The sequence below is a fragment of the Zea mays genome, chromosome 7, assembly GCF_902167145.1.
Source record: "Zea mays cultivar B73 chromosome 7, Zm-B73-REFERENCE-NAM-5.0, whole genome shotgun sequence".
NCBI classification, from domain to species: domain Eukaryota; kingdom Viridiplantae; phylum Streptophyta; class Magnoliopsida; order Poales; family Poaceae; genus Zea; species Zea mays.
The window spans coordinates 148,745,411-148,757,609 of NC_050102.1; the positions used below are offsets into that span (position 1 = coordinate 148,745,411).

General features: G+C 39.1%; 4 pseudogenes across 5 annotated transcripts; all 4 read left to right on the top strand.

The window, feature by feature from the left end:
- The first annotated feature begins 950 nt into the window (after window positions 1–950).
- On the top strand, window positions 951–2,422 carry LOC103633081 (TIFY transcription factor pseudogene; annotated as a pseudogene). The gene is made up of 2 exons (NR_163900.1): window positions 951–1,026; window positions 2,220–2,422. The product of NR_163900.1 is annotated as a TIFY transcription factor pseudogene (transcript).
- Window positions 2,423–2,553: 131 nt separating this feature from the next.
- LOC115208755 (TIFY transcription factor pseudogene) lies at window positions 2,554–3,754 on the top strand (annotated as a pseudogene). The gene is made up of 2 exons (NR_163901.2): window positions 2,554–2,680; window positions 2,926–3,754. The product of NR_163901.2 is annotated as a TIFY transcription factor pseudogene (transcript).
- Window positions 3,755–3,833: 79 nt separating this feature from the next.
- On the top strand, window positions 3,834–5,480 carry LOC115208756 (protein disulfide isomerase pseudogene; annotated as a pseudogene). Of its 2 annotated transcripts, NR_163902.1 has the most exons (4): window positions 3,834–4,010; window positions 4,140–4,228; window positions 5,204–5,269; window positions 5,360–5,480. The product of NR_163902.1 is annotated as a protein disulfide isomerase pseudogene, transcript variant 1 (transcript). The 2 variants fall into 2 exon arrangements; NR_163903.1 differs by lacking the exon at window positions 4,140–4,228.
- On the top strand, window positions 3,834–7,070 carry LOC115208757 (GTP-binding protein ERG pseudogene; annotated as a pseudogene). Its single transcript, NR_163904.1, has 3 exons — window positions 3,834–4,010; window positions 5,204–5,269; window positions 6,867–7,070. The product of NR_163904.1 is annotated as a GTP-binding protein ERG pseudogene (transcript).
- Window positions 7,071–12,199: the final 5,129 nt, after the last annotated feature.

Sequence of the window (12,199 nt, forward strand, 5' to 3'; positions counted from 1 at the left end):
GCCTGAACCGAACTGGCCACCTCTACGCTCATTCCTCTCACGTTTCTGAAGGGTGCAGAGTAGCCGGTCGACTAATCGAGCTCCCTACGCCTCCTGCGCACGGCCTAAAACTCCCTGCTCTTGCCTGCACGCCTCGCTCTGCTTAGCATCGGAGCGCACGGACGCTGCAGCCATGTTTATTCCTTGCAGCGAAACGCATGGGCTTGAAGGAGTTCAAAATGGGGTATGAATCATCTCAGTTTGACTTTTGTTTTAAATCCATTGATTATTGACCCTTATGTCTAAACTGCCCTAAGATACTTATTTCTGGCTTCATAAATCACAAAACAGAGCCAAAGCTATAGTCAATGCAGAAAGTAAACCGAGCTAACAAATAAAAAACAATGCTACGACACACAAGATCAACAAGCTAGAGCCTAAATTAACATCAGTAATTCAAATCCACTTAAGTAATATAGTGTGTGATGTAAGCCAAAAAAACCAGATGCAACCATTCTAGCCAAAGACTCTTTAGCCCATAAGTAATTCATGTTTTTGTAGATGCTCGACATGGTTCTTGATGATCTATAGAATGAGCACCCTAATCTCTGTTCTCCTCGGTTCCCGCGTGTGTGGAAAAGCAGCGGTGAGGTTCAATAACTGGTTACACATTGTTTTTTGATTGCTCAGTGCAACCATGATGTTTGATGAAATGTTCAACTCTGCTATTGCACATTTGCACGCTGCAGTGCAGTGTTGAAATGTAGTTTACTTTTTGTTTGAGAATTCACATGACAGGTCAGTTTGTACATTTTTAAGAGTCCAAATTAGGTTCGTTCTGCATAATACATGTGGTGTTTAATACCATTGTATTCCGAAAATGATATGAGCTTACCTTGCTGTATCTCCATGTATATCATGAAAATTTACTTAAAATTGGACGCTTGATTGATTGAAAGACCTAATGAATTGCTATTTGTCTTTGTTTTCAAAGGGATAGCCTATGACCCTTTAAGAACTCATCTAGAGCGAAGAGCAGCTGAGCAGGTAATTACTCTGTCTCGATTTGTTTTGAACGCATAATATAATCTATACATCAGAACCTAGCAAGCTTAAGGAAAACAGTCAAATTCGCAGTAATTACATAGATAAGTCCATACTTTTGTGAAATCTGTAGCAAAAATAGAATAAAAAATATTAGATCTGTCATGTGATGTTCTAACAATTACACATCTTTCCCTTATTAAGTGCCCATTTTTCCACAAGATGCTCACCTGCATGGCTACAGGAAAATCATCCTAAAAATCTAACAATAATGTTGATGCCATTGACGAGAAATTTTCACTAAGGTGTGGTCACAGTCATGGCTATCATGTAGGTGTTTAGCTGCTGCTGCATTAAGTCTAGATTTTAAGAATCCTAATGTCTAATCATTTCGATAGAAAAGGAACCACAAGTCTTAAAACACCTTACTATGTTGCTTAGTTAGTATACCGTAATATATGTGTCGATAGGAGTTAGGATATAATTTTGTGAGATTTCTGATAATCTTTTGAGTTGCCAATATGCAATTTGATTGCTTTGTTTACAATAAGTGGTATATAAGTTATGCTATGTTTCTTCCATGAATCCTGTGCCATCGATTATACTAGCAAAGAACTTTCTAACAACTATAGATATTACTTCAACTATTATTGGTTTCATTTCATACAATTTTGGCAATACCAGCAATTAATTACTGAAGTTATTTATGGTTCCATGGCACTAAATAAGTGTCATAGAATTTTAGTTTGCATAACTTCAGTTGTTTAAAATTGGGAACCCATTGACCATGCAGATTTTTTGTAAACCAACTTGACTCCCCTGCATTGCTATCCCACTAAATAATTATGGTACTCGAAAAGTTAATGTCAAATCTAGGAACTAAAATCACACTATCTCTTAATCTCCTAACAACTTTAAGAATAAAGGACTCCAAAACTCCATCTTTTACCTGACAAAGGAAGTAGGGAAGGAGAAAAGGCTGGACAAAATGGTGATCCGGGTTGTTTTTTACTTTACCATCAACGTTTATCAATTACTCCATTCCAAATTATAAGACGCCTTGAAATAGAATGCTTCAAGTTAAAGTTAGCTATTGTTTGCATGCTTCTTTATTTATATTTTATTGTCCAATTTCCCTGACTATTGGGTTAATTTCTGTCTCAATCTGTTAATTTTTTTCTTCTGTTTTGTGACAGTTGGATATATTCAAGGAAATGGTATCTTTGCGTGTATTTGAGAGGTACATGATAAGTGTAATGGTTTCACGTTGTCTGCAGATTTTGTTTGGATATTCACTAGATGAGTAATTTCACCATGGTTTAATTCTAACAGTTGCTCTTATTACATCCAAGACTGCCAAGTTCTACTGTAATATTGTCTTGTGTCCTATCAAAGCAAAGAAATATGTTGACATGCTTTGGTTGTTCTGTTGAAATAATATTCCCAGTATCATATATCCCCCTTCTATTTCTTCTGAGCAAAATGCTTACCAGTTTGAACATAGTTTGGTGCTGATGTTCTTGTGATGACTGGACTACTCATCCGTTTTTTTAGTTAATTCTGCTTTTTGCAGGATTTTTAGTGAACTCCTATACTGTGAGCATTGGACTACACATTATGTTTTTTTGCAGGATTACAAGTTCATTCTGTTTTTCAGGTAAGCAGCCAATTAAGGACAAAAATTCCAAAAAAAGTATTCTCTCTTCATTCTTGGAGTAAAAACTGAGAACCAGGTGGTTTGCTCTCATGAACCAAAACTGGTTAACTACTAATATTCATGTGCCGATACAAATATTCTCTGATTGCACCACAAATGTTGGGTCATTCACAATTCTGTTTCCACCTACGATATCTTGTACTAATGGTGCTTTTGTTGGTTTCTGTAAATTGGCTGGTGGACAGATAGTTGGCTATATTGCTGACAGATAGCTGGTTGCACAATTACCTGTTGATAAGGCGATTGAACTGTGGGGTTTTAGCAGGGAGTTTGAAGTCCTATTTGGTGCCAAGCTCCTAAACTGAGAAGGCACAGTAGGCACACAAGTAACTATTGTTTCTATGCTCCAAACTTAGATGTTCTAAGCTCTCCATGATTAGGAAATATCTATTGTTTCTGTGCACCAAATCCAAGTTGCAGGTACCTCCAAGTTTTTATTTAATGTTGTTAATCTACTTCAATATGGTCTAGCTACAAGTTGATGTGAACCTATGATTGTGTTATATAGGGCTTCAATCCTAGCATTGGTCACGTGTTATGACAGTGTGGTCGAGCATGAGATTTGAACCACTAATTGTGTTATGTCGAGCTTGTATAAGCTATCCTTTATTATCTATCCTTATTATCTTCAGATACATGTGATCAGCGATCATCTATAGAGTAATTTGAACTCTATGTGCTGTAGACTTTTTACTCATAACCTCCACATTCCTAAACTTATGTTTTTTAAGTTTGAGATGATGATGTGCTTATGTGAAGTTAATGCTGACAACAATACTATTGGATGGTAAGCTAAGATATTTCATTTTCAACTAATATCATATAGATACTTGGTTAATTGAGAATTAGTCAGTTGTGTATTGCACAACTAAGAAGCATACAAGTGTTTATGCCTCTGATATGTTTGTCACCTTTTACTGGTCTAGAATCGATGAAAACATTAGCTTTCTTAGCCATAAGAGTTTTTTGTGCTTCCTTCTATATCACTATTTGTTGGGAACTTTGCGCTTTTAACTATGGTTGAGCAATATGGGCATGTCGGCGCTACAGAAAGCTGTAGCAGCGGTAGTCCATGATGTCAACGCTGAGGGCTGGGATCGAGGATTGGAGGGGTGAGAGGCGGGCCCGACGACGGTGGGGGTGGGCGTGGGCGTGGAGGAGTGTTCGGTGCTGCGGGAGGTGGTGGTGGCAGCGTAGTCCATGGCCATGATGATGTGTCTCCAGCTTGAGAAGGCCGAGGTCCAAATGGAGCTCCACCAGTTCCACTGAGGTCAGTTTCATTCATTTCATGCAGTCGAGTGCCACTATGTAATACCTATGTTCATTTTCTAACTGAGGTTCTAGCATATTTAATTAGAATGTTTTTGTTGCATGTTTCATTGTTTTTGTTTCTCTAAAGATTCTGGGCGCCTCCACGACGCCGGTAAACATAGATAAGTGGATAAAACAACAAGCTATTTGGATAAAAAGCAGGGGACAGAGTTAGAGGTCGGTCATGCTAATTCCTTTTTTTCCTTGGAATTGTTAAAATAAGGGTAGGAGAAATATTTTTCTGGAACTCAAAGAAACAAAAACTTCTAAATAGCACCAAGAACTATGCTCTTCAGCCCAAAGCCAGGTGTTATTCACGAAAATAGTGGCAACAATATCTTTTAGTCCTCTATAGAAGATGGAGGAGTTGGCTTTTGAGTTGGTGTAGGCTTCTCAACTGATTTTGTAATTGTTTGATTTACTACTTTTGTAATTGTTTGATTTACTACTTTGAATGCCAGCAACGATATCTTTTAGTCTCTCTACAGAAACAGAGGAGTTGGCTTTTGAACTGGTGTAGGCCTCTCAACTGATTTTGGAGCTTCCACATTGCCAAAGAGATAGTCTAAGGAACTCTGACCAATATATTTAATATGACAAAATATCATCGTAACACTAATATTCACTATGAGATGCTAACAACAAAGTGAAGTTTTACGGACAAATAAAAGAGCACGAATGGAACTTCTTTGGTTGTTTTAAGCGTGCATGCTGTCTTTGGTACTTTATTATTATGTTGCGTGCTGCTTGAGCTTTTTAGTTCCTCCAGGGATAACGGTGGTCCAGCATTTGAAACTGATTTTGCAGACCAATTGAAAAACTTCAGTAAGATGGGTCATGGTGTTAGCAGTGGGGGTGGTTAGAGTTCCTTAGGCTATCTCTTCTATGACATATAGAATACAAAAAATCTTTGTTGTACATGCATTCAAGCATTCAAGTTTTTGTAGTGTGCATATTAACTCAATATCTTCAAATGAGTAGTATTCAATCCAAAGAAGCAGCATTGGTTGTTATGAAAAGAAAGTGACCCTGGAATACACCGCCACAATATTACAGTTTTATGAACCCATATATTGCAGTTACAATGTTATTGCAGGCTTGATTTGATCAGTTTATATTTTTTCTTAATTGCATTGTGTTGCTGGACAACAGTTTTGCTTAAGTCTTCTGGATGGCACACTCCTGTCGTACCACAAATCAGAACCAATGCGTCAATAGGTAAGCATTATTTATTTGCTTAAATCTTTTAAGGTGTTTGTAGTACTGGGACTGAATTTCTGAAGCATTCTAACTTTGAAATAATCAAAGGTTAAGGGTGCAACATTGTAACATACTACTGAAATATGTGGTTCAACATCTCTCAGTAACAATCTCCTCTGGACATTTGATAAAATTTGTGTAGTAAAGGTGCAAGGATGTTTAAAATTGGAAAACAGCGTCCAATAGGCTCAGGTATGGGATTGTTGGTCCTGATATATTCGTTGGAAATATTTGGGTATCTTCCTTCTATGAAATTTGTTTAACCACTAACCAATATTTTGAAAGCCATCAAAACATCTTCCTTGAGGTATATGACATTTTTATTTGTTATATCTCTTCTCATTTTCAATGCCTAGCAAGCTATGATATGGGAAACATGTATTAGTTCATTTGTCATTTTCATTGACTGGTGCAAGTATATCTAACAAATTTGAGTTGAGTGAGTAGTACTAACTGAATAGTAGTTGGTCAATGGGAATTCCTCATTGTTGGTTCGATTGACTTATGAAGAAAAACACAGACATTTTCTAATATCCAATAAGTTCTCTGAATCAATAGATGTACCCCTTACAAACTTCAATAAGAGGGAAAATAACTTCCTTTCCCTACTCTACATTCCCTTTGGTTGCTGCTTCAAATTCAAGACCAAGCAACCTGAACATAACGAACTTGGTCCTTCCAGGATGGTGGTAAATTTAAGACCAAAACGACAGTAAAAGGCTGGCAGACTAAATTCAAATTCATTCTTCTAGGACTGGAAGAAAACAATAGATTTAAACATAGGAGATGGTTTGATAGTGGTAATAGAGATAAGAATCTCAGAGCATTATAGCTGTATGGGACTCTAGATCGATTGCAGTTATCGGTAATATAGGTATATATATAGTAGTTAGAGTACTTGTTACCAAGTAGCACGACATGGCGTAAGCACATAACTGTTGACTGTTGAGCCATAGTAAGAAGTGGAAAGGGAACTGAGAAATGAATAAGTAGCTAGCATCGACCGATTACTTACCTATATGAGGAATAACAGTTTTGCAGGAATTGACCGTTCAATATCAAGATCCTTTGTTGAATACCCTCCACTCAAAAGAAAGATTGATAAAAATAGAAACAATATTATGAGTTCATGCTAAATAGTACAGAATAAACACCAAAATCTGTACCACTCAGCATTTCGGGAAGCCTTCAAGTTGAATTTATAACAAGCAATAGCATTTAATACAGAAGCTAAAAATAAACAGGCAATAGAATTTGACCTGCTTTCTCGCTCTTGATCGCACAACTGATTTCCTATTATTTTTCATCCTCTTCTGCCTTCTTTCAACCACCTTATCCACTACCTACCCTAAGGCACTACGCTTGCACCTAGGTGTCTGAGGGTCCAAAACTGCACTGAATGATGGCGAAGTAATCTTGTCATCAGAGTAAATTGAATCCAAAACAACACCTGTACCAAGAGCCTGCTGTAGAACTCACATTTTTTGTTTAACTTATATTTTGTGTTAGAAGTCATGGTAAATATATTTTTTAAACTATGTGGTCATTTATGCAGGCCTAATTCACGTGTTATAAAGTTAATTAAATGTTTGGGTACGGAGGTGAAGCCAAACTAGAGGCATATATTGTGCATGAATAAGGTTGACCTGGTGGAAGACAAGGACCTCCTGATAGTTGCAAAAGAAATCGAAGATCTTCTTGTGTATGAAAGGTTTCATTAGTATTCTGATTTTCACTATGATTCAAAAATGTTTTGACATATTTATATCGTCAATATAATATTAGTTTTACAATGATATTTTGCCACACATATTTTACATATTATAGTGATATTGATCGTTCCATATTTATGTTTTATACTAATTTTTAACTCTCGTGGCAACGCACGGGCATATACCTAGTAAGAAAAGAAGAGAGGAGAGGAGCCGGTTGGGCTTGCATGGGCATTCGTGCATTTCAATATTTTTATTTTTCTTTTATTTTTTTAAACATATATAATATATATAAATGTATATTAAAATATTAAAAAAATATAATAAATCTAAAAATAATATTTTATAGGTAAAGGCACCCCATTTAAGATCAAATAATTTTAGACCTAAAATTTTTATTTAATTAAATAAATTGGTGTCACACACAAAGTAATTAAAAATGAAACCTTTGCAATTTATGAACAAACAAAAATCATGCTCCAAAAATGAATGCATCAAACACTTGTTAAAATTTTACTATTCAAGAAAATTGTTCGATTTAATTATGTCGCCACTTCATTATTTATAAACATAAATATTTTTCCTTCTATCGAAAACTAATACATCAAACTGAGTTATTTTCAATTGATGGATTTAGGGTGTTACAAAATCTACCCCTCTTAAAAAGAATCTCGTCCTCGAGATTAGGGAAGGCTAGCAAGAAAATAATGGTGCTATATGGTTACTCATAGGTTCTTGGTTCACACTTTAACTCTTCTAAACTTAAGGAACTTCTTCATTTCTTCGCTCCGCAATGACTACTAATCAAGCGATCTTCATCATCGTACTTATAGCTGGTTGGTCTTATGGGTTATTGTTTGGGTCTTGCTTCACCGTCTTCTTCTTTAGTCGGTCTAGACGCTTCTTGGGGCATTCACGAATAATATGTCCTTCACTTTTGCAGTAGTAGCAAGCACCTCTTGCTTTGAGTTCTTTGCGAGTCAACTTTGCTTGACCAATAGGTGATGAGGGATGATTGAGTGTCTGTATCTCATATAGCTGAGTCTGGCTTGATTCTTCTATTTGGGTATCCATGTGTTTCGGGACTTTTGCTTGTGGTTGAGGTGGATTACTCATGTATCCAAACATTTTCCTATTCCTTTTGTTGTTCTTCACGATGTTGACAGAAGTTTCTGTGCATTTTTGTTCATATTCCATGTCTGAAGACTGAGATAGCTTCATCTCGGAGGTGATCTGTAGTGAACTCTTCTCAGGACAATTATGGAAGTAATGACCTTCACGTCCACATAGATAGCAAGCTTTTCTTGCGGTTAATTCTTGACTTTTTCCATGTTTCCCTTTTTGTTTCTTGGACCTGATGCGACCATGAGGCTGAAACTGTGTGCAAGTAATAGTCCATCCATCAATGTAACCCTCCTGTGTTTCTTCTTGGGGTTGGGCATTCTTGTGATGTTTCCTTTTTGGAATACCTGACAATTCATCGTCTGACAGTGCATTTGCTATTAGTTGTTCTTGGAGAGACCATTGACTTTTTATGCCAAAAAATAAAATCCGATTCTTCTGTTTTGTAGTTTCAACAAACGTTTGTACTGATCTGGCGACAAGGAATTCCATAGTACTCGCAACAACAACATGTTCCAAGATCATTTATCTGTTGGTTTGGTTGTGCATCCTTTTGTGTCTTGAATGTCTGTTCATCAGCTGTTTTATTTATATTGTTGTTTTGACTTACCAACACACCGCATTCTTTGCATTTAGTGACATCACTTGTAGTTGACATTCCAAGGTCTGACATCTGTATGGGTATGGAAGAATGGAAGGGAAGAAAGGGTTGAGCAAAGATAGAGTATAGAGAGCAGAGAAAACCCATCTATCTAAGGTTTTACCTAGCTAACTGATGTCATTGTGGACAAAAGTCACACAATACAACAACAATCATTACAAAGAAGCAAATCAAACATAGTCACAAAGATAACTAACATCAACTCAAACATATCAGCACAACATAACTCGATGTTATTCATTCAATCAAAAGACAATCTTGCATAGGGAAAACAATTTCATATAGTTTTTTTGAAAGGCGGGACAAGGTTAGAAATAAGGAAGATATTATAAAATTAAGGAATCTGATCAGAAATAACAAGGATGTAGACAAGATCAAAACATTATTGTTAGTGACCAAGAGTGAAATAAGATAACCACTAACTGATGAAGCAAGGATAAATTGTACAACCAAGGATATGAGAATTTTTTTTAAGGATACAAAATACAAGGGCATTATTAAGGAGAGAAGTAGAGAGACAAAGAGTTCAATATATCAAGGTAGATATTGTCCAAGGATGACAATACAATGGCAAGAAAACAAGAGTAGAAGAAATCAAGGGTTATATAACAATATTATGAGTTAGAAAACAACCACAATATAACGTCGTCTTTACCGATCTAGTCGAAAACTTAACACTATAGAACTATCCTATCAACCTAACCAAGAAGAATGATAATAGATCCAAGAGATCTATAACGAAAACTTCTTGCAGAGTGGGGATAAGATAGAGAATAGGGCATCGTCGATAGCTTCGAGAAGGTTTCTTCTGGCAAACTTCGCTTCAAGTTCCGCAATCCTAGCTTGATCATCTTGCAATGCTTCTCATTAGAACCTTCGGATAGACCAAAAATCAGACAAGAAGGGTTGAAGATAAAAGAGACGAGTTTTTGTATAAAGTAAGTTGTTATGGAGACAATTAAGTCAAGTTTTGAACGACTGACTGGGCTTTCCATTTCTAACTAATCTAGCGACCTACGGTCACATTGCCTCTGATACCACTTCTGTCACACCCGTTTCTAAGGGGCAGAGCCGGGTGCATCGCATATGTGTGCCAGGATCTATTTCCACACATATGTTGACGTCACAAGTGTAATATATCAAAAGAACAATGCATAAAAGCGTAAATAACGATTATATTAACATATTACACTTCGAACAGACATAATGTCTTAACCTTTATTCATCAAAGTACAACGAAACAAGGACATCCATCCACAGGAAGATGACCGGGGGTATCACTAGACTAGCATCCATGGAGTTCAGCATCATATCTTCATCTGCAAACTTCTGATCAAAATTAAGCAAGGGTGAGCTCACTTATGGTCGGGGCTCAGCAAGTGGGGAAAAAACTAATGCAAGGTAACAAGGTGAGGCTATGGTTGAGCAGTAAGCATTTTAGTTGGTCAACATTTTATTAACAACACCTGTCTTACTAATAAGTGTGAATCCCAAGTATTCCCATTAAATAAAGGTACAAGAGTATATCAAAAACACTTAAGTGAAACCACTTAAGCAAACCATTGACAGATCATCGGATCTCAATTTATTTCCATCTTCAAGTTCAATTATCATGTGAGGAGTCCAGGCTGCTCATAACCGTGAGCACGGCTGATATATCAGTTTTACACTCTGCAGAGGTGGTACAACTTTACCCACAAGCCGTGTATCCCCTCTAGCCTGGGTCGGCCAAAACCCGTAAACACTTCCGAGGATAGTGGCTAGGGATCCACTATGAGGCTTTCACAAAATACACTTAATACGAAGCAACCCGCTAAGGTTTCTAAAGACGATGGTGGTGGCCCCCTGGGTGAGGTACCTTAGCCAAGAATATGTCCCCATGTTAACGTGGGCTGCCAACACCTACCGCTCCCCCTCTTGCCCATATTTCAGGTAAGGTTGCCAGGCACTAAGCATATAAAGCTAATTACCAAAGCCAGAGCCATGATAGCACTCGTGGTTGCACTGTTTTCCCGGGTGGTCACTCCATGTTCCAATTAATATGCAATAATCTTGTTTAACCATCGGGTTAACAACAATAATGTAAACTTACCATTTTGGAACATTAATATCATAAGCGGGAGTGACTGTATAAAGTTAAGTTGTAGCAATAGCATAGCTACGAAGGTAAAGTATAATTCCCAGGTTGGATCAAGGAATAAGGTTGGAAAGGTTATCTAAATAGGTAACCCGTCAAATTATGCATATCCAAAAGAATAAACTTTATTAAATGTATTGTTTGGGATCAAACAGAGTATGCAGAGGGAGAAGTCCACTTGCCTTGCTTATTGAAAACTTGAGGTCCTTCCACGGATAGGAATAGATCTTGATTCTTAACTACTAGATCAACCACTGAATATCACACAAACAAACAAGAAGAACAAACACCACTCAATAACATACAACATTCACCATACGTAAAGCTGTCGGCGTTTCGAGACCGGGGGGTCCCTGGGCCGACGAGTGAATGTCGCCGCGTGCCCCAGCCCAGATGGGTCGAGCGCGAGGGCGAGCGCGAAGGGGGGAGAGCGAGGCGACCGGAGACCGGCGTGAGAGAGGTGGGAATCCCGCGGCCTTCGTGTTTGTCCCGCGCCCAGGTCGGGTGCGCTTGCAGTAGGGGGTTACAAGCGTCCACGCGGGAGAGGGAGCGAGCGGCTTCAAGCGAGCGCCTGTCCCGTCCTCGTCCCCGCGCGGCCAACCCTCTCTAAGAGGGCCCTGGTCCTTCCTTTTATAGGCATAAGGAGAGGATCCAGGCGTACAATGGGGGGTGTAGCAGAGTGCTACATGTCTAGCGGAGGAGAGCTAGCGCCCTAAGTACATGCCGTTGTGGCAGCCGGAGAGAATTTGGCACCCAGCTGGTGTGATGTCGTGGCCGTCGGAGGAGCGATGGAGCCTGGCGGAGGGACAGCTGTCGGAGCGGTTGAGTCCTTGCTGACGTCCTCTTGCTTCCGTAAGGGGGCTGAGAGCCACCGTCGTCATAGAGTACGCGGGGCGCCATCATTGCCTATCTAGCGGAGCTAGCTAGATGGGACGCCGGTCTTGTTCCCTGCGGCCCGAGTCAGCTCGAGGTAGGGTGATGATGGCGCCTCCTGTTGACGTGGCTGGTCTGCGCCCTAGGTTGGGCGATGTGGAAGCTCCTCCGAAGCCGAGGTCGAGTCTGTCTTCCGTGGTCGAGGTCGAGTCCGAGCCCCTGGGTCGGGCGAGGCGGAGTTCGTCGTCTCCTAGGGCTGAGCCCAAGTCCGAGCCCTGGGTCGGGCGGAGCGGAGTTCGCCATCTTCCGGGACTTAGCCCGAGTCCGAGACCTGGGTCGGGCGGAGCGGAGTTCGCCGTCTTCCGGGGCTGAGCCCGAGTCCG